This window comes from Phyllostomus hastatus, unplaced genomic scaffold, assembly GCF_019186645.2.
Source record: "Phyllostomus hastatus isolate PE091 unplaced genomic scaffold, TTU_PhHast_1.1 phas_contig_1, whole genome shotgun sequence".
NCBI classification, from domain to species: Eukaryota; Metazoa; Chordata; class Mammalia; order Chiroptera; family Phyllostomidae; genus Phyllostomus; species Phyllostomus hastatus.
Window position 1 is genome coordinate 16,411,063 of NW_025333498.1, and position 21,689 is coordinate 16,432,751.

General features: G+C 39.1%; 1 protein-coding gene and 1 pseudogene across 1 annotated transcript in view; one reads left to right on the plus strand and one right to left on the minus strand.

Moving 5' to 3' along the window:
- The window catches only part of CHN1 (chimerin 1), a 159,943-nt gene that overhangs the window by 6,186 nt on the left and 132,068 nt on the right, over positions 1-21,689 (plus strand). The gene's annotated exons all lie outside the window — the stretch shown is intronic.
- On the minus strand, positions 8,473-9,389 carry LOC123809970 (annotated as a pseudogene).

The following is a 21,689-nucleotide window of genomic DNA, read 5'->3' on the forward strand; positions in this document are numbered from 1 at the left end:
AAAGACTGGTTTCATATCCATGAACCTTTAGGACTTTTCATCGTTAATTATTAAGGTTTTTTCTTTCTTCCCTAAGGAACAACAAACAAGTAAAAATTGATAGGTTGAAAATGCCTCAATGTGCTTGAATTGTTCTACATTTAGGAAATAAGGACTTCTTGGAAAGAGTTAATTTGGACAGTTGAGTCGTTCGTGGGTGAAGGGAAGATGAGTCAGGCCAGGCCTGCCGCCTCTGGCGTGGCAGGGGGCCACACATTGTGTCTGGCCCAGCTGTGCTGGAAGCTGCTCCTTTCTCTTTCCACTCTGACTTTTTACCTTTGAGTTTCATTGGATGGTGTGTTTCGTGGTGTAAAGCAAGCAGGAAAAAGCTGTAGTCCAAGAAATGTATGTGTGCTTTGATAGATTTTTATGATCACAAACTTGACATTTTAATAACTGAATGGGTCCTCTTTACACTGCTAGTCTTTCCCGACTTTGCCATTTCTGCCATCAGCACGTATCTTCGCCCGTGTAGTGTGTGCCTTCATGTAGACCTTTGTTGTTTCCATCTCCTTAACAGCAGTGCAGTCAGCTCGTCAGAGGTGATTTGGGGGTTTGCAGTGACTGGTGTTAGTTAGGACAGGTGACAGGTGAGTGATGTAAATGTTCGTTTGAGGGATATGTGAACGTCTGTCTAACCGAACTATTTCCCCTGCAGGCCTTCCCTGGTGAGTGAAGTGTATACCGTTATATTAAAAATTAAAGCATGATTTTTAGCATGATACCTATGAGGAATAATATGCTAAATATAGATACTTATCTTCACATAACATGAAAGAATAATTTTAATTTATGGACCAAGGACCTTAAAGTAATGAGACCAGGCAAGCCTGTTGAGTCAGGAAGCTACAGCATGAGACAGAAGAAAGTGGCAAAGCTATTTATTTAGAGGGTGTAGCATTACTAAGAGGGACCGTAGCAGGTATAGAAAAGCACAGCATAAAAGCATACAACAGGGTAAAAGCACAGCACATTTTGGAATGGGGGAAGGAATGGATGATACCATGGAGTGGGAGAAGGAAGTAAAGACAGGAAGGGTACTATTTCACAATTTTTCTGATTACTAGCTCTGAGGCTTGTTGTGTGTTTTTCTATTTTGTGATTTGTCTACTCATCTGTTCATTAAATTTGGGGGGCCTAATATGTGCAGGTATATATTAGTTCCTGTCCTCAAGGAACTTATATTCTTACAGGGGAGGGAGACAGAGAAAGAAAAAATGGATGATGTGCTAGGTGGCTAATGCAATGAAAAAAAATAAAGCAGGTTCGGGGGGACGGGGCTAACTCTGTGGCAGAGTGGTCAGCAGTAACCTCACAGCTAAGGTGGGTTTTGAGCAGACACTTGAAGGATGTGGGGGAATGAGTCACGTATGAAATAGAGACGTTGTCACCTCATAGAACAGGCTTTGAGATATGAATGTTTTAGGCCAATTTGAGGACTGCAAAGAAGGGCCGTGTGGCTGGAGTGGAGAAAGCCAGGGGAAAGTAGTAGCAGATGAGGACAGAGAGCTACCTGGGGGATGGAGGTATGTTGGGATCACAGGTTATGTGGGGCCCTATCAACCATGGGAAGGACTGCAGGTTTTACTCTGAGTGGGATGGGAAGCTCGTGGAGGACACTTCCATAGCACATAGTGTAGAGGAAAGGGCTCGCAGTTTGGGGTAAGAGAAGCTACCTTTAATCCTCTCTCTGCCAAGTGTCAGCTATTCGTTCTACTCTCATTTTCATCGTGAAAGCAAAGGCTATTAATTCTCTTGTTCACATAGAAATAAATGAGACCATATATATATAAGGTCCTTAATATAGTGGTTGAAAATACATAGTAGCTAATATTGTCACTAATTGTTATTATAAATATTAGCAAAGATCCAAGATACCAGCAGTTTCTCCATTTCTGTATTACACAAGTCTGTTGACTCACTTGAAAAAGTAGTTCTGCAGTATTCTTTATGTGTGCATGGCTACATACATGCCGCATGCCATCATGGACTTTGTCTGAGAGTGCTCCGGTGGAGACATGACTCAAGAGTAATACAGTGAAGGCCAGATACACTGCTGATAGTGCTGGACACTTCATGCTTTCTGTTGCACTCTGAAAATGTGAAAATACACTGGGTAAGAGGCAATGCTTCCTTTTCCTTTACGGGGTAGTCTAGATAGAATCAGGTCTAGCCCCTGCCCTCATGGGACTCAAAATGTATCAAGAACTGTATACTCAATGCCTGACACATAGTGGGTGCTCAGTCCAAGTTTATTGAGTGACTGCATGAACATACAACAGTGGCCTATCACTCTGTATGCTTAGCCTGTGAATATCCTTGACTTAGTGTAAACATTTGCTTCCACTTGACTTTTTTCCTCCTTTATTACTTTGGGTTATTGTTGTTTATTATGTTAGAATCCGTAAATGGAAACTTAAACTGGCCTGTTAGAAATTGGTTAGTCTAACAGTTCCCTTCCCTACTTAGAATCTTCCCATGAGTTCCCATCACCATTAAGATGAAGCCCATATTCCCTAGCTTGCAAATAAGGCCGTCAGGATAGGACACCTGCTTACCTGACTGGCCTCATCTCTTACTCTCTTCTCCTGAGGCTGTGCTTCAGCCATACTGGACTAACTCTTAAGTTTCCAGAAGGGATTGTGCTCGACGTGCCTTTGGCACCATCATTTCCCAAGCCTTTCTTTTTCCTCCCTCACCACCACACATCTTGGCAAAACTCAGCTTGAATAGTCATCTCTTCTGAGTAGCCCTTCTGAGTTAGTTACATGTTTTTGGTATCCATAATGCCCTCTACACATCTCTCCTTACCACTTGTCGGGTGGTGATTCAGTGGTTGGTTTATATTCTCTGTCTTCCCTAATGGTGAGGGAAGTTCCCTAATGGATGTCTTCTTTGTGTATTTAACCACTGCCAGTGTCTGATGCATACCACCTACTCAATAAACATTTGGGTGAATGTTGGATATTACAGTAGTCTATGATATTTCTTAAATTTGGGAGTTAATTTTAAGGCCCAAATCCATATGATACACACCTTTTATTTTTCACTATTTTTTGTTCATTTGTTTATTAAAAAAATTCAGTCAGTGTGCGATTGTATTATCCCTTAGTTCCATACTTGAATATGGATTCCCCAGTTGGAAGCTCAGAAAGGCTTGAACAAAATGGAAATCTCTCTGGGAGCAGATTCTTTGAGGTTTAACTATAGTATTACTAACCACCAGCAGATGTTTCTGAATTATTTGGCATAATTAGATAACAAATTCCAGTTCATTAAACTATTGTTCCTTTTCATTTCAGTGCTACAAAGGAACCACTCATAAATTAGCTTGGTTTGTTCATGTTTTACCCTCACAGTAGGGAGCATAATCAAATTGAATAGGAATTCAATATGAAAATGGCTAACTTAACCTTTTAGAGGTCTGAAAATAAAAACAATATAATCTTTCTCTCATAATAATAAATCTGTGTGCTACACAAACATTCCTATTAGTTTTCATGTTTATTAGAGCAAATATAAACAGTTTAATCATTCATATTTTTAAATGAATAAAAGAAAATTTGTGTTACTTATTAATACCTCTCATTGTTTGAGCAAGAATTCGAGGTGGTTTACAAAACAGTACAATGCAAGAAGATTGAAAGCAACAAGCATGGGAATTCATTTTTCTCTGTCTTGTATCATTAGCTCCTTTCTCTCCTTTGGATCATTTCCCTTAGGTTACAGCCACGCTTTCGCATCCTGTGGAAGAAAGCCTTTCCTCGGCTTTGGAACCCTCTCAAGCAACACCCTGAGTTAGTAGTGGCCCCCCTCTTACCAGAGATGTATTGAAAGAGCTTCCACCTCCTCTCCCTGCATACCTGCTCTTCAACCCTCATCTATACCACTGCTTCCCAACCACCGTGCTTTATCATAATTACTTACGAGGCCTTTGGGAATGTCATTCAGTTCTAGTGGGAAGAAAGGTGGGCAACTATAAAAGAAAAAGATGTTCTCACCCTTGTTAAAACAACCATGAAGACTTTGTTTAAGACTTATTGCAAATGTCAGTGTTTTTTTAAGAACTGACCTCCCTTTCTTGCTTGGGAATATATGGGTTTTCAACAGTGAGCACCATGTGGATGATTCCCAAGTCTCCCTCTCTGGCTTTGCCCTTCCATACCCTCCGAACCTCTATTAGGATTTCCTGCAGACACTTCAGGCTCCCCATGCTCCCAGCCCCTGATCCTTAGCTTGTATTCTACCATCCTCTCCTCCCTCACCTCTAATATCCAGTTAGCTGCAAACTCTTGCAGCTTGGCCTTTGGAAGAGCCTCCATATCTGATTCTTTCTCTGTATCTCCATCTCTTGCTCGGCGCTTGCTTTTAGTACTACAGTCATTGCTACCACCCCACCCCCTGCCCTGCTCCTGCCATGCACCCAAAAGGAGGCTTTTCATGTTCTGGATTCTTTACCATCTGATCCGTGAGCCTCCTGTGACATCCGTCACTGTGCTTCTCCCACAGTAGTGGTTACATGTCTTTATCACCTATTTTCTAGGCTGGTGTTCTGTACGGTAAGATTTATTCTTTCTCCTTGCTGTGCTCCTTACTGTACTTGGCATAGTGCATCTCACATAGTAGGTACTCAAAAAACATTTAAGTCAGTAAAATAGTTCTCAAATCACAGCACTTCCTGTAGTTTAACAATTCCCAGGTCAGAAATAGAAAGCATTCTTTATTTTTCTCCATAACTTAATAATGCTTTAACCAAGGTAATAGTAGTTAACGTATCTTAAAACCTCTCACTTATTGTTTTTGTTGCCTAATGATTCTATTTTCATTCTTTAAAGGAAGAAATACAGATATTCCTGCAATACTGATGCATGTCATGGGCAGATATAGCATTTGCTTTGGGATTGGTTGCTTTTATCAGCTGGATTTTCAAAAAAAATTTCTGGTGAAATTCTAGTTGGATTTACACTGCTTCATGTTCTGTAAAATGCCTCTTCATCCTTCGTTCATCAACTTTCAAAGCAGAGGAGAGGGGACACTAAACAGTATGTGCAAACACAGGGCTTGTTACCCCTGGTTGGTTTGCTGGTCCCTTCAACATTGCTGTGTGTCCAGTGTTCACCGGGAAACAAACTTCCTTTTCAGGCCACTAGCAGGGAGATGGTAAAGGAAAGCCCTTCCTTGTTCAAGCTCCCTTTCAGGCCTTGGTGGGTTAGGCAAGTTCATAGGACGTTTGCATATTATCCCTCAATTTAAAAACTATCTTAATAAGTGTTTCTAAAGTTGCTGAATAGAAGTCACTAAGCAGTGGACCAAAAAGCTCCTGCTAAAGATTACTTTCCAGAATGTGCTGAAACCCCAAAGCAAAGATGCACTCAGTGGCTTGTAGGACATTTCATGTATTGCTAATAATACTTTATTTGATGGAGAAAAAATTGATTGACCTTTTAACCCCTGTAAGTTGTTTTTGGTGATACTACCTATGTAGGTCTTTGGATGGCATTTGTTAATATTCTCAGATTTGGATGTTATCTCATTATATGTGTGTGAAAAATATGTAGTTAAAGATGAAAAACCATAAAAACACAAAACACAATTCATGGTTTTTTCCCCCTTCATCATAATGTTTAAAAGTTAACTAGAGACTTTAGGTTATATTCCTTGAATGAGAAATGATTCTCAACTTGTCAGTGTACTCTTTTGGTTGAAGTTAAAAGGATATTATTTCAAAAGAACAAGATAAAGGAGCACAGTGGATTAATAGTGCAGTACTAAAAAGGAAGGAGGAAACAAACGTGGCTGTGTGGCAAGGAGACTTGTAGAATACTTAGAAGCCTGTCATCCCGAATGTTCCAGACAGATGGCTCTGCAGTTCTCCTGAGAGACACAAGCCTCTCTCTGCACCGCCCTCTCCCTGCCTCTGCTGGGCTTTGGTCTCTCCAGACAGAGGAGCTCTTGCGCTTTCTCTTGTGGTGTGTGTGTCTCTGTCTCTCTCTCTGTCTCTCTCTGTCTCTCTGTCTCTCTCTCTCTCTGTCTCTGTCTCTCTGTCTCTCTGTCTGTCTGTCTCTCTCTCTCTCTCATGCCACCTTTGAGAAGGGTGGGAGGGTAGTTGCTATGATCGTGCACACACAGGTCTCAGGACTTGTTTGAGGTGAGACCTCATTTAGCTCAAGCTGATCAAAACTTTTTCCTTTCATCTTGTTTTTCAACTATAATAATTCACCTTAGGGAAAATGGAGGCATTTGAAAATTTTAAAATGATATTTTTGGAAATAATTTTCATTTAATCAAAAATGAAAAAAATTTCATCAGAAAATGTCCAACTTTGTTATAATAAGCTATTTTCTGTTACCAGGGAAGAAGGAAAATGAATGTATGTTAAGTGTATCAATATTAGATAATTTGCAAAAAATAAAATCTGTCCTAAGTTAGCTTTCTTCATTGGTAAGTTTACATTTAAAATAAATATGCAATTCTAATATGTTGCTTATATGTATTTTTAGCTGCCACTTCTAGATGGCAAGGTACAGTTTTTGAAAGTTGACATATTTGCCTTTTATGTTAAAACTTAAACAGAAGCTTTATGGAAATATAATTAAAATGCATTTAACTAATAATCCCTAGAGTTAGAGAGCAAGAGAGTAAGTGAATTTTATCTAAATTTATTTATTGGGAAAAATGCAGCAGCTTTAAAAATATCAAGAAGCAGTTTTTCAAACTTATGATTTTTAGGAACACTTAGAATTGGTATTGTAAACTGGAATGAATGAAGCCTGCCATTTTAAACTCTTATGTTCTATATTTCAAATCTATTTTCTTTAAATTATATCTATCTGAAACTTTTTCTTAATTATGAAAATATATTGCCAATGCTGAAAACTTGGATGAACTGGTGCATTTAACACAGTGTTTATTATCGCTTTACATACTCTTTTTTAAAGAATTCAAACCACAGATGAAGTTCAATCAGCTTCATATTTTATTTTCCAGTGCCTTATTATAAAAAGATTCCCTAAGAAAGCTGCTATAAAAATATTGTCTGTCATATTGTCACCAGGCAACTAAATATAATATAGTAGTTATATTGTAAACAGTCATTTTGAAAACTAATAAAAAATTATTAGGGACACTAGCAAAATAGTATGCTTTAGGCTAATTTTATTAAAACAGATGTGAGAGGTTATAGAAATTTATGTTTCTTTTTTTGGTTATAGAAATTTAAAATGCTGTGAGATCTTAAACCAACTAAGACTTGCCACAGTAATTAATGTTTTGTCTTATCTCCCCCCAAGTATTTAGTTTTTTTCTCCTTCCGTAACGTGAATGTCAAACCCTACGTAACACAAATCTTTGTTCTTCCATCCAGTGATGAGCTTGGTTTTCTGTAAACCTCCAGCAGAGACATTGCCACAGCATCAACGTTTAGTAGTATCGGGATTAAGCACCTTTTAAGGAGAAAATTGGGGAAGTATCCTCAAGCAGTTAGCATACTCCCTGACATTATAAGAAATGAGTTTGGCTGCTGTTATGGCCTCCCACCCCCACCCCGCCCAAAGATTACCAGGAGAAAGAACCCTGAAGAAAAAATTTGGGAAGTTAGAAAGAAAAGCTGTAAATGAAGGGGCCAAACTCGGATGCCTACAGTGGGCAGATAAGTAACATAGACAATGGGGAGTGTTGAGGAATTTCCTAATTTTAAATATCAGTAATTATTTTGGGCCTTTAAAAAGCACTGTGTAGGCCAAAGAAAATAGACCTTTTGGCTGGCAGGCGAGACAACTCGAGGCTATTATGTAAATTCAGAATATTATATTTTTTTCTTTAATGTTACAGGAAAAATTATGCTATTTCTGAAGTCTTTTTTGTTGTTGTTTTTATCTTCATATACTATGTACCCTAACTCCTAACTAAATTTGTAAACCTTTGCTGATGAGACACACACACACACACCCACACACACACACACACACCCAGATCTATGGATATATCTCATTATTAGTTCCACTGAATTTTAGAGTTTGATTTAGTTTTTATAAATAATAAAGGCCTCTATTTTGCAAGGTAATATTCTATGACTTTGCTACATTACAAAATTAGGAGAATCATTCTAACTTCTCCACTGAGGAATGCCTTTTTACTTCCTTTGGTATATAAGATTATCAAGCTTCATTATTGCATAATATATCTCCTTAGCCTAACTCCCGAGAATGTTGTAAAGATCAAATGTCATGGTTTGGCTATAAATACTTCAAGTGCTTTAGGAGAAAGATTTAAAAAAATTGTTCAATTGCTCATTTTATCAATTTGTAAAGCCAGACCAGTGCATTGGTGTGGCCATTCTTGTCACCCCAGTCCTCTCACCCTTGGGGTTGTTTATGGTCTGGACAAGGGCAGAAGAACTATGATCAAAGCCAAGTGAGGGTTTTCTAAGGAAGCTTAGCAGGAACAGTAAGAAAAATATCTGAATACAACTCCAGAAAAACAGGCTACCAAGGGACATTGAAGTCTTGAGTGATGTTTTGAAACTGGCTGTAAGAAAGGTTTGGAGGACCATCCTCTAGGCATGAGCTCTGAGAACTCTGGACATGCCCTGAGCTTCAGATGCTCCAGCTGGGACCTGATGGGCGCCCGGGAAGCACAATGCAGTCTCTCCGACTCCTTCAACAGCAAGAACCCTTCTGCACCATCACACAGTCCTCTCTCTGTATTATAGTTGTCCTTGAAGCTCTTCAGCTCAAGGAAGTGCTTGGCATGTCTACTCTTCTGACTGGAGAGGGGGAGGTATGTCACCTGGATGGTTGTTGAGGAAACCTCAGGAGACGGGGTTAGGGCTTTGGTTGCTGGCTGATGTCACGGAGAGCCCCCACTTTGTGCTTTGCCCACTGTGGCCAGCTCACTCAGAGTCTCTTGGTAGTGCAGGCATTCTCTCTGGCCAAAGACCCCTGTCCCATAGTGGCTGTCTCATAGCCACCCAGCAGGTTATCAGTGTGGGCCTTGCACACACCCTTGAAAGGAGTACTAGTGTTTCAAAGTTCTAGCAGGAGAAGTGAAAATTCTTGCTCATTAAGGAATGGAGATGCTGGTGTTCAGCATGAAGTGGGATCTCAGAGGCACGGATGGCATCACAGCCTTCATCCTATATAAACAGTTGTAGCAGTTCAGATTTCCCTGGGTTTCCAGCTGTAGCAGTCTTGCATCATCCTCCACAAGGAGCTGAGGTTTGTGCTTGATATCCTGAACCCTGAATTGATATCCTGAAGTTGAATATCAATCTGCTCTTTTAAGTGCAGGCTCCTGCAGGCCTTCACCAGCGCGACATTCACCCCAGACAGCCAGTTACTGCCAGACGCCATGGCCTCTGCACCCCATGCAGAACTGCTCTGGTTTACCCTGCTGCCCTGCCTGGTCATCCCAGACTCTTCCAAGGCAGAGGCACCTGAGTCCCCTGAAGCTTCCTGGTGATTTCCTTATAGGAAAGACCAAGGCTGACACGGCCAGAACACATGGTGCGGATTCTAGGAGAAGGATCTTACCTCATATCCACAAATGCAGTTAATTACAGCTATTGCTATTTGGACCCTGGAAAGTTAACCTTTAGTGAATACTTTCATTTAAATTAAAGTACCATTTTGAGTATCGAAAATAGGGTATTGGATATAATGATTTATCTCTGAAACTGAACAGAGTAAAGACATTTTCTAGGGAATCCACAAGGTGGCGCTTGCTAACCTGTTTCCTCTGTTTTTCCTTAGCTTAAGGAAATTTGGTAACAATTGAGAAGGAACACATACATATTTAGGTATTTAAATGTTAAAGTTTAGATTTCCAATGAGCTTGAATTCTTAAAACTGATTAGCTTCAATTTAGCATTTTTGAAAAGTACTCATTTCTAGTATAGGAGCTAAGAGTCTTTACTGAAGGTTTTAAGATTTTGAAAACACGGGTCAATACTAAGGACTGTCTCTGTGATCTATGAACATGTCTATATGCATAGTTTCTGTACATCTTAAAATACTGACATTTAAGAGGACCTCACCATTAATTATTGTTCTAAAGGAATGGTTCTGTTTTCTATTTAAAAACATAATTCCTAATTATGAGTGAGATTTAATAAGTGAGACAGTAATGAAGGGCAGCAGGAATTTACCCAGTCGTAATATGATTGCAGTAGGCTTCCCGTTTGCCCCTGCATATTTAGTGTCTAATTAATGCTGTTTTACATGGTCACTATTTACACTAGCATTGTTGTTTGCGAAGGGGGTTCTGTGAAAATCATGTTGAGGTTGGTAAGGGAAGTTTTATATTTGTTTGTTGTTTTGTGAAGTCCTGCTCACAATTTCAATGAAAAGAGCTGTATTCATAAAAGACTGAGACAGGAAAGTATGTCCACTAAAATTTAGAGCAAATTAAGTGTAGATCTGTAGCATTCTATAGCTTGGATTTTTCTCAGCCTCGTCATAAAAGTGGTCAAGCAATAGATTCAAAGGCATGTAATTGCATGAGAAGGGTAAAAGGAACTTTGTTGAGAACAAAGTCAGACTTGAAAAATGTAAATTGAATCTTACAACCAAATATTTTAGATGGTTGTGAAAATAGTCATTATTTTCACCATCCTTATGAGGGCTGTGAAGAAATAATGTATTACATATGAAGACAGAATCAGGAATGTTTTCTTTTTTGAAACAGTTACATCGTGGACGTGCTGCTGCACTTGCATCGTAAGTGTGTCCCGTGGGTAGGCTGCACAGTGGAACTGCTCCTTTGTTAGCTTGTCCTCTCCTGGGTCAAGGGTGCAGTGTTCAGTTTCAGGTTGCCATCGTTTTCATCATACCGTTTTGCACAGCATTTCCTTTTAAAAGGCTTATAAAACAATCTCTTTAAAGTTTAATGATTTTCATTAAATTTATGTAAGCATTGAATTTAAGCTAGATTAGTTTCTGAGCTGAGGAACTCTTGCAGAAACCCCAGTCAGACTAGTGTAACATGGGGGCGGCTGCAGGGGGTGGACGCACGGCGCTCAGCGCTGCTTCATCCCCTGGTGCCTTCGAATCCTGAGAGCTGAGGGTTTTGTTTTTTAAGGGCTTTGATTGTTTTTCCATTGGTGAGTGAAGATTATGGTTTCAAGTGGGCCCACTTTTAGTTTTTTTTCTAGAATCAAATTCTAAAAAACTTCTAAAAATGAAGCGTTCCTTGTGGGTCTTTTCCTTCGTATCTTTAGAAAATGTAGATGTGTATGTAGTGGTCAAGGAAAGTATCTTTTCTGTTGGTCAACAGATTGACTTTTTTTCTGAATGTGTGAATTCTAAAGCTTGATTGTAGGCATAGATTAATTTTACTAAGTTCTTGTTTTAACTTTTAACTGTGGCATGATAAATTCGTGTGTGGGACCTCCCTGCGATTTTTTGGCCCCCAACAAGCGCTATTTGAGGTAGTCATTGCACCTCCCTACACTGGATCAGTGAAACTACTGACATTATACTAAGAACAGCGGAACTGTAAGGAGCCATATTTATTGATTCCCTGAGGACTTCCTTTCCGTTTTAAAGTGTAACATATGCACAGAAAAAAAAACATAGTGTGTAAGCCTATTTGAGTATAATACACAAATACGTAATAAAATACAGAATTCGTAAGATTGATGAATTATCGCCAGATGAACACATTTGGGGTAGCTAATGCTCAGGAATGCCCAGAAATAGAACATCACCAGTGCCCTGGAGAGCCTTCTTCAGAACCCCTCCCTCCTAACCTCTAACTTTTCCTGCCTCCCTGAAGTTTATCGCTATCCTGACATCTAACTCCAGAGATTAATTTTGCCTGTGCTTTTTTTTTAACAGCCTTTTTTCTTTTTAGTAGTGATGAAATGCTTTTCTATACTAGAGTCTTTAGTAGAACCCAATTCTACTAAATTATATTACTTTACCTTTATTTTTGAGCATTTTATTGTTCCTGGGGAAACATTTACTACTAGCAGTTATGCATTGACTTTCAAGGGTATAACAAATATTTAAGTTTATGAGAAAACTGAATTTGATCTAATTGCCATTTGTGAACTGTAAATATCATTTATTTTCATTGTGATAATATAAGAATTTTCAATAATTCTCTTGTAGGCTGATAAGGTTACACAGAAATTGCTGTCTTTTCTCTGTGCTTGATGTTGGTTGAGTCAGATAAGTCTTGTTTCACTTTCTTTCCAGTGACCTTTTGTTTTCCGATCCTTGCTTCCCAGCGTCCTTGGGCGTTCCAACAATGTTAGCACAGCAACGCACACAGCCGTGTTTTCAGCAGAAGCTTGTTCACAGCTGCTTCACATAAATCACTCAGTGCTTTTTGAATAACAAATGATGTTGCTATTAGAAAGCTGCGTTAAGTCTGAAGTTAAACAAAAGAAGACTTAGACATTTAAAAACACATGTTATCTGCCTTTTCATTTTGGTAAACCTAGTGGACATGCCATTCATGTGTGAGATATGTTGGGCACTGGCACAGTATCCTTTCTGCGTCCTTACGTGGAACTGGGAGAAAATAGAAGTGCTATCTGTTAACTAAGGACTTTTTAGAGAATTCTTTAAAGTGTGGTAGAGTATCCCCTCTTTCTCCGGTTTGTTACCCACAGTCCACTGAGGTCCAAAATATTAAATGGAAAACTTCAGAAGTAAGCACTTCTTAAGTTTTAAATTGCACGTTGCTTTGAGCGGCCTGACGGAATCTTGTGTTGTCCTGCTCCTTCCCACCTGGGACCTGCGTCATCTCTCCCTCCAGCATCTCCACCCTGCGTGCCTGCTCCCCGTTGTCGGTCACTTTGTGGCAGTGTCAGTCATCAGGCTGATTGTCACCGTGTCACAGTGCTTGTGTTCAAGTAGCCCTTACTTTACTTAATAATGCCATATCCACATAACTTGTATTACAGTATATTGCTATAATTGTTCTATTTCACAATTAATGATTGTGTTTATCTCTTACTGTGCCTAATTTATAAATTAAGCTTACTCATAGATATGTATATATAGGAAAAAGCATAGTGTGTGTTAGGTTTCAGTACTGTCCCCAATTTCAGGCATTCACTGGGGGGTCTTGAAATATCTCCCTCATGGAGAAAGGGGGGCTACTGTAACTTAAACTTCTAGGCATTCTGTTTACGTGGTAGTCCTCACTTCGCATTAGAGCTGGTAGGACTATATTGAGTTCTAGCCATGTTTGTATAAGTGTTCCCTTGTACCTGTAAATTCAACATACATTTCTTCATGAAGCTTTAACCAGCAAATTTTTCGACCGTGCCCCATGCTTGATTTTATATTTTATTTAATATAAGTATATTTTATCTTTTATGTATATTTTAAATAATTGTCATCTATACTCACATGTATATTGTCATGTATATGTCATACATATCATTGTCACGTGCATGGGGGCGGGAATCATAACAGATTAATGTTGGCTGGAATAAAATCGAACAACATTAGCTCCACATCCAACAATACTTCTCGTTAAACTGTTTGCCATTCATGCTGTAGAAATGCTCGGTAGCTTAGGAATGCTCACTGCAGAAAGACAAACAGGGATGTTCCTCTGTAATGACCTAGGTTATGGCATCTTACATGTTCTGATTACTGTCTGTGAAAATCTTACCAGTGATACCTGCATTTCTTCCCATAGAAATTTACTTAATATCAGGTACTTCAAGAATCAAGTTAAAAAACATTTTTTGCTAATAGTAATGTCAGCTAATATCCATTTGTCCAATTGACTTCCCGAGTTCAGACTCACAATTAGTAAGCTCTGGTAGAGTCAGGTTCGCAAGCCCCCACACCCCACAATTGTAACCGTTTCCCTTCACATGAAAGCTAGTAGCACAGAGCGAGGCAAGTGCTCAGGGTCCGCACTGAAATCCACAGCAGCCGGGCAGTCAGTGTGTAGCCCCTCTTCTTCCTAAGTACCCCGGGGTGAAGCGCTCGGGCATCTTTGTTCTTTTGCTTGTTTGATATGTTCATAGAGGTTCCCAGAACATTGCTTCAGCCTTTCATTTTTCTGACCCTGATGGATATATTGTCACCTTCTGTTCCAGATTTCTGCCCTTTCTGAGGAAATTTTGTTTTGTGACCAGGCTTTGAGCAATCTGTGTCGGTCCCTTGCTGCCCTACAAGCAGATCGCAGTGCTCTGTGCAGTCTGAAACACTAGTGACTGGGTTTCATGTGCACATTTTCTGTTTTATGATCTAGCAAAATGTTGAGTCACTGCAGTTCTGTGTACGCCATATGTTAAAGCCTGGGCTGTGGAGGAAGGCGGCATGGTGATTGGACAGCAGCCCACTCAGCTCTGGAAACACCAGTGCGCACAGTCGTCGCCCCCCATTCTCTTCCTGACCTCTGACTCTCACTTGGATGACTCCATGTAGAAGAGTTTGTGGTTGAGGAACAAAAGGGTTTCAAGGCAAAAATACTGTTAGGGTAATCCTGGATCACTAATGAATCTGTAAAGGCCTTCATAATTTTTTTTATAGTCACTGACATTAAATAAAAATAGAAGACTACAGAAAGAAAATACCAGTTATCGTTGTAGTCCTTTGTACACCAGGAACTATTCAGGATCTCTTCCATCCAAAATTTTGAGAATATGTTTACAAATTTATTTTTCCCACTGCTGCAGACATTATGCATAGTAAGAGGTTATGTTTTTCAACTTCTGGTCTTCTGTACATATATAGCTGAGTCAGAATTTTTCAAACCTTCTCTCTGATAGGGCTGAGTCTCACCGTCTCAACACCGAACATGTTACACATAGGCGAACACTAACTTGGCCTTTGTGGCCTCCCTCCCTCCTATGGAGTGAGAACAGTTCCAAGTTTTCATTTACTTTCTTTGCTCTAACTTTTGTTGTTTGTCTGAATGCTGCCTTAAACTGAGACTACTGCTCTGCCACCCACTTCTCCTGTTTTTTTTCTTCCTGAACCTAGATCCCTTATTTGGTAGTCATCCCTGACAAAAGGGATTCAAGGTTTATGTATTAGAGGACATGGAATATCTCAAGACTGTAGGAAGTATACCTGCATATCCTAGCAGGAATTTTTAGCTTAGGAAAATTTGAGTTTGCGAAGGGATTGCTGTCCTTGACCTTACAGGACTCCTTCATAAAATGCACACAGTAAGTTCCCTTGTTACTAATTCCATCAGGATGATCCTCTCAGGAGTTTATAGATTTAGTGAAGTGGAAATTCTCTTTGGACATGGGAACCAGAAAACATCCTAGACATTTCATTAAAGATTTTATACTCAAGTTTGAGCTGCAGGGAAACCAACAGTAGCAAGAAGACTTGGATGGCATCCTGAGTGAACCTGGCCGTAAGGATCAGCTTGTCTCTGCTGTCCTTGGGTCCTGAAGCAAAATAGACATCTCAGGGTTTTTAGTGTCCATTTCTTAGCCTAGTGACAGTTGTACTCTTGTTTGCTGCACTGGAGTTATTTCCTCAAACATCTGCATTCTGCATCTGAGAAGCTATCCTGGCCTTCCTTCAGTCCCATGAACCTACTTAGATTGCCTCCCTTCAATCCCCAATTCATTTGGCTTTATATGGGGTTGGGCAGAAGTAGGTTTACAGTTGTTCATATGGATAATAATATAGTAAATAAATAATAATACAAGAATAAACTCTTGTGTTTCACATATTCACAGCTGGAAACCTACTTTTGTCCCACCCTGTATTTTGACTCCTCCTTATTGCTTGGTACTTTAAATGTAGTTGCCTGGCTTTGTTCTGTTTGTCTTGTTTCTCACCGGAATGTCTTTATTATTCATCGTGGTTAAGAGCGTGAGATTTAGAATCACTTGATTTTGGCTCAAGGATGGGGTTTTCTGCTTGAGATTTGAAAGAGTTACCTTGATCTCTTTCAAGTGCTAGTTTTCTCATTTGTAAAATGGTGATAATAATAATACCAACTTTGTAAGGGTGTCTTGAGGCATAAATGAAATACATATAAAAGCATTTAACAAGAGCTCAGCACATTTTAAGTATTCAGTGCAACAGAATATACTATATCTACTAGTTACTGTTTTAGGCTTGTGGTTCTCAAAGTTTGTAATCTCAACCCTTTTTACACTCTTAAACATTGGGAACCTAAGCAGCATGTGTTTACGTGGATTATAGATATATTGCTGTTTTTTGTATTTAAAATTAAAATTCGGAAATTAAAAAAATTATCACTTGATTCAAAATAATAAATCCATTACATGTTAGCATAAATAAATATTTTATGAAAATAACTGTATTTTTAAAGTAGTGAGAAGAGTGGTATTTTTAAAAAATATTTTTACAAACTCTTTAATGTCTAGCTTAAAAGAAGAAAATGCCTGTGTTCAATCATCTCTTGTAATGAATTACTCTGATTGAAGTATACGAAGAAAATCTGGCCTACATACAGATGTGTGGTTGGAAAAGAGAAGTATTTTAATAGTCTTTTCAAAGAGTTGTGGATATTCTTTGATACTACACTAAAACTTGATGAGTGTCAGTTTCTCAAAGTCAGTTGCTACGTAGATTCTCAAGCCACATCAATGAACGTTTGGTACTGTTTCATTAAAATCCATTGGTCCGTCTTGTGCTTGGGCCGAATCTTCTACCCATACATGATTTCATATGACCATGCATTTGTCATTTCAAAGATATTATTTTATTGAATTATGCAACTCTCTCAAATGTTAACACATTTCATTATACAGTATATTAACAAATCACATTCTTTAATGTCACTATCAATCTCATTGGAAACATCTTTAAATATTAACAAGCTGTCAAGTTCATGGTGGTGCATATAAGTTTCCCCAAATTCTAATTTTCACTTGAAAACTTGAATTTTATGACTAGCAGTAAATACTGTCACTTATTTTCTCTGACATGACAAGCTCACTTGGTTTATTTTCAAGCAAATACCTACCAAATACCCAAGTCTGAATAATCGTGGTTTGCCAGTCATTCTTCGCAGTGCAACAGTGTTTACAAAAGTTGCAGCCAGTCCACCTGACAGCTGAGTCTCACTTGGGCTTTCCCTCAAGACAACCAGAGACTGCAGGATGCGGCAGATATGCCTAAGACACACTTCCGGTTTGTCACACGGAATGGTAAAAGGACATGTACTCAAAGGTCAAGATGTAATGAAGCTGATACTTCTAAGACTGCTTCATCAAGGACATCCCTAAGTGAAATGGAGTTCTTTCTCTAAACTCTGAGTGTGTGGTTGTGAGGAATACAGTGACTGCCCAACAGTGTGGTGCCACTGCATCGTTTTGTGCCGAAGCACCGGCGATTTTACCCACCACAGCTTCTGCACGACCAGTGCAAATGTCAGTGCAGCAAAAAAGGCAGATGGCCTCGTAGAATAATTATGAAAATTGTTTTGACCCTGTAGATCCCCAGAAAGAGTTTCAGTGACCCACCAGCCACACTGAGAATTGCTGTTCTGGGCATTAAGGAAAACAGACAACAGAGTTCCTGCCCTCATGAAGTTTATGTTCTAGTGGGAAGAGGAAAAAAAACATGTGTTGGTAAAATGTTAGTATTTTGGGAGCAGAAGGAATATGAATTGCCAGGGAAGGGCTCACTGAAAAAGTGAATTTTAAATTTAATTTCTTAATTTTTCAATTACATTTGGCATTCAGTATTATATGAGTTTTAGGTGTACAGGACAGGTGTTAGACATTTATGTAATGTATGAAATGATTCCTCAGATAAATCCAGTACCCATCTGACACCATACAGAGTTATTACAATATTACTGTGTTCCCTTTGCTCTGCTTTACATCTCCATGACTGTGTCGTAACCAGTTTGTACTTCTTAATCCCTTCACATTTTTCACCCATCTCCCCAAACCCCCACCCATCTGGCAACCACCCATCTGGCAACTGTCAGTTTGGAGAGGGTGACTTTTGAGTATAGAACTGAAGGAGGTGAGGGAGCAAGTCACAGAGATATTTGGGGGAAGAATCCTCTAGTCCGAGGGAGCAGGTAGGTGGAAGTGTTTCTTGTATATTTGATGAATGACAAGGAAACCAAAGAGACTGGAGAAGAGTGGGTGAGTGGGAGAGAAGTAGGCAATGATCTAGGCCTTGTAGGTCAGTGCTTCTGAAAAGTCAGGTACATGCACAGCACCTGGGAACCTTGTAAAAGTGCAGGTTCTGATTCATAGGTGGAAGTTGGGTCTCGAAATTTTGCATTTCTGACAAATTACCGGATGATGTCAATGTTGTGGTCTTTAAATAGCTGTATGGTTGGCAGTTGTAAAGAGTTTAGCTTTTATTCTGAGTGACAGGAAGCCAGTGGAGACGATTTAGCAGAACGGTGTCTCATTCTGACTGATGGTTTAACATACTCAGCCATAAATATTAATAACAGTATCAGGCCTGTAATCCCTTGTCCAAAACCCTTGGTAACAGATGTGTGTTACAATTCAGAATTTTTTAGATTTTAGAAAGGTAACACATTTTTCATTTATTGTATATTTTATAACATCCCAGTAGTCTGATATATCACTCTAATTACACATTAATATTTCTGCAATGAAACAAATGAACAGTTACACTCTGTGGAAAAAATAAAGGCTGTAAATATTCTCACATCTGTTCAGGTGAGGTTTTTACCATCAAATGTATAAAGAGTTTAAAAATGCTCTCTGGTTTAGGTCAGACCCGAGTTTGCTGCAAAATGAATTATAAAAATACTTCCACTTTTTAAAGCATTTGGACTTTAAAATCAAGGAAAGGTGGGCCTTTGTTCCTATTATTCTTTCAGTCAGCTTCTCCTCATGTCCTGAGACTACAGGAACTTCTTTAAGACAAGTCCATTCCATGTTCATTTTAGGCCTGTCGAAAGTAACTCTGAGCAAGAGAGACCACAGCCCCAGCTCTTTCGTGCCCTGGACTCTGCTTTCAGAGCAGGAGAAATTGGTGCCCATCAGCCTGGAACGCAGTTCTCATTTCCAGAGAGCCCCTGCGTCTGGGCCGCCTGTGCTGTCACGTGTGCAGTCAGGGCACTGGTAATTAAAGCGCACGGAGTGTTGCATTGTGCTGTGGGACAGTGAGCATGTGCTTCGAGTTATCCCACTGTGCTCGTTTGTGGTCAACACAGTATTACTTCTCTGACTGCTTTCTTTCCTACAGCTGTGAGATGCCTTGTTCCACTTTCAGCTCCACATTCTATCATCTAAAGCAAACTTCTCTTGTTCTTCAAAATCCACTTCCTTTTAAAGTGACTGGTTGGTTTTCCCAGAGAAGTCTGGTTTTAAAGAAGTGCTTTAGGAAATTATCGTGATGAGGAATGTTGTGATCCTTTCCATCTCCGTTGTCTATGATGTCAGAGCACAGCCATCCCTCAGCATCCTTGGGGGACTGGTTCCAGGATGCCCGACCCCCCTGCCGATGCCAAAATCTGGGGACGCTCAATTCCTTTATGTAAAATGGCATAAGATTTACATATAATCTGGGCATATCTTCCCACATACTTTTAAATCATCTCTAGATTATAATGCAGTACAATGTGAATGCTATGTGAATAGTTGTTATACTGTATTAATTAGGGAATGATGACCAAAAAAAAGTCTGTACATATTTAGTACACAGCAGCTATTTTAGGCCTAACTACATAGTTCATGTCAGCAACAATGTAGCATTGAAAGGGTATTATAGATCCACAATTGGTTGAATCTATAGATACAGAACCCACAGACACAGCTATCTATATTAGTAAAAGGAGCATTATCTCTCTTTTCCCCATACAGTTTCACTTAAGGGTTAATACATACTATTTTCTGGGTACCTGTCCTCTTGATAAAGCTTAAAAACACTGATATAAGGCAAGACTTTGAAAGGTTGCTATTTTAATGCTTTCTGGCAAAATGATATATTGACTTTCATCATTGGGAAATCCCAATGATTCTATGAATCTGTGTCAAAAATAATGCACATTCTGGTAAACATATTCTGTTGCTTACTCCTAAGCCTGAGAATATGGCAATAGATTCCTTTGCCAAAGGCAAGGATCCCAGTGAATCACTGCTGCAAAACTGTGGGAAATTGATGGTACATGGGAAATTCATGGGTTAGGAATAACTTCTCCCAAAGGATGAATAATGACAAGGAGAAAAACACTGTTTGCAACTTTTCCTTTGAGAAAAGAACACGGAGGACATATGCTGTGTCTGCAAAAGGAGGCAAGGGCATTGCTGACAACTGAGTACAGTTCTGGGGTAGCTGAGTAGGAAGATCCCCACTAAAAGTATAGTTGGAGTTGATTGTTTCCCAGAAATCATATTTAGAAAAAGTAAAAATTCCATGTGTTTATATTTTTGATATCTGTAATTTCAAGTGCTCTGGATGGTTAAACGTCTTAACTGCTGGATTTGGAAAAAGTGTTCATCAGATAGATTCTTCTGTGTGTGTGGTGAAATGTGTAAACCATATGGTATATTCTTTTAGGGATGAGGTATAAGGACTTAATAAAAATTAATTTATTGCAGTTTAATTTTAGACATGTGAGAGCAGAGAAATCATCTGCCATTGTTGTGTTTGTGTATTCTTATTTTTTTGTGGTAGAGAGTTTTAGGATATGTATGATGTTATTAAAGATGAATTTTTTAAAATATTTAATTTATTTTTAGAGAGGAGAAGGGAAGGAGAAAGAGAGAGAAACATCAATATCTGCCTGCCCCTTGCACGACCCCTACTGGGGACCTGGCCTGCAACCCAGGCATGTGCCCTGACTGGGAATCAAATCCACGACCCTTTGGTTCACAGGCTGGCACTCAATCCACTGAGCCACACCAGCCAGAGCATGAATTTTTTTTAAACTTGACTAATAAAATCCAAATAAGAGCTATTTGGAAATGTTGAGATGGTTACTGAGAGGCTTGGCAGGAGCTAAATCTCTTCTCGTTCTCTGTTAGAAATCTGTGGTTAAGTGAGCTGATTTGGGGACTTACTGTTAATATGCCAACATGTTAGGATAAATATTATCAGAAATTATAAAGCCCTTTAAAGAAAAAAACTCAGATATAAGTTGCCTAGAAGAAGAAATAACAAGGTTGGATAAGACTGTCGGCTGATTTCCCAACAGAAATTTTGCAGGCCAGAAGGGACTGGCATGAACGATTCAAAATGATGAAAAGCAAGGGCCTGCAATCAAGACTACTTTACCCAGCAAAGCTGTCATTGAATGGAAAGGCAGATAAAGTGCTTCCCAAGCAAGAAAAAGCTAAAGGAGTTCATCATCACCAAATCAGCATCACAGAAAATGTTAAAGGGTCTTCTTTAAGACTGAATAATAAATGACCATAAAAGAGAAAAAAATCTTACCATTTGTGACAGCAGGGATGGACCTAAAAAATATGATGCTAAGTGAAATAAATCAGTCAGAGAAAGAAAAATACCATAGAATTTCACTTATATGTGGAATCTTATGAACAACACAAACAAAATTGAAACAGACTCACAGATACAGAAAACAGATTGATGGTTGCTAGAAGAGAGCGAGCTTGGGGAACTGGGTGAAAAAGGTGAAGAGATTGAGAAGTACAGACTGGTACTTACAGAATGGTCATGGGTACAGCATAGAAAATACAGTCAGTAATATTGTAATAATTGTGTGTGGTACCAAGTGGGTACTGG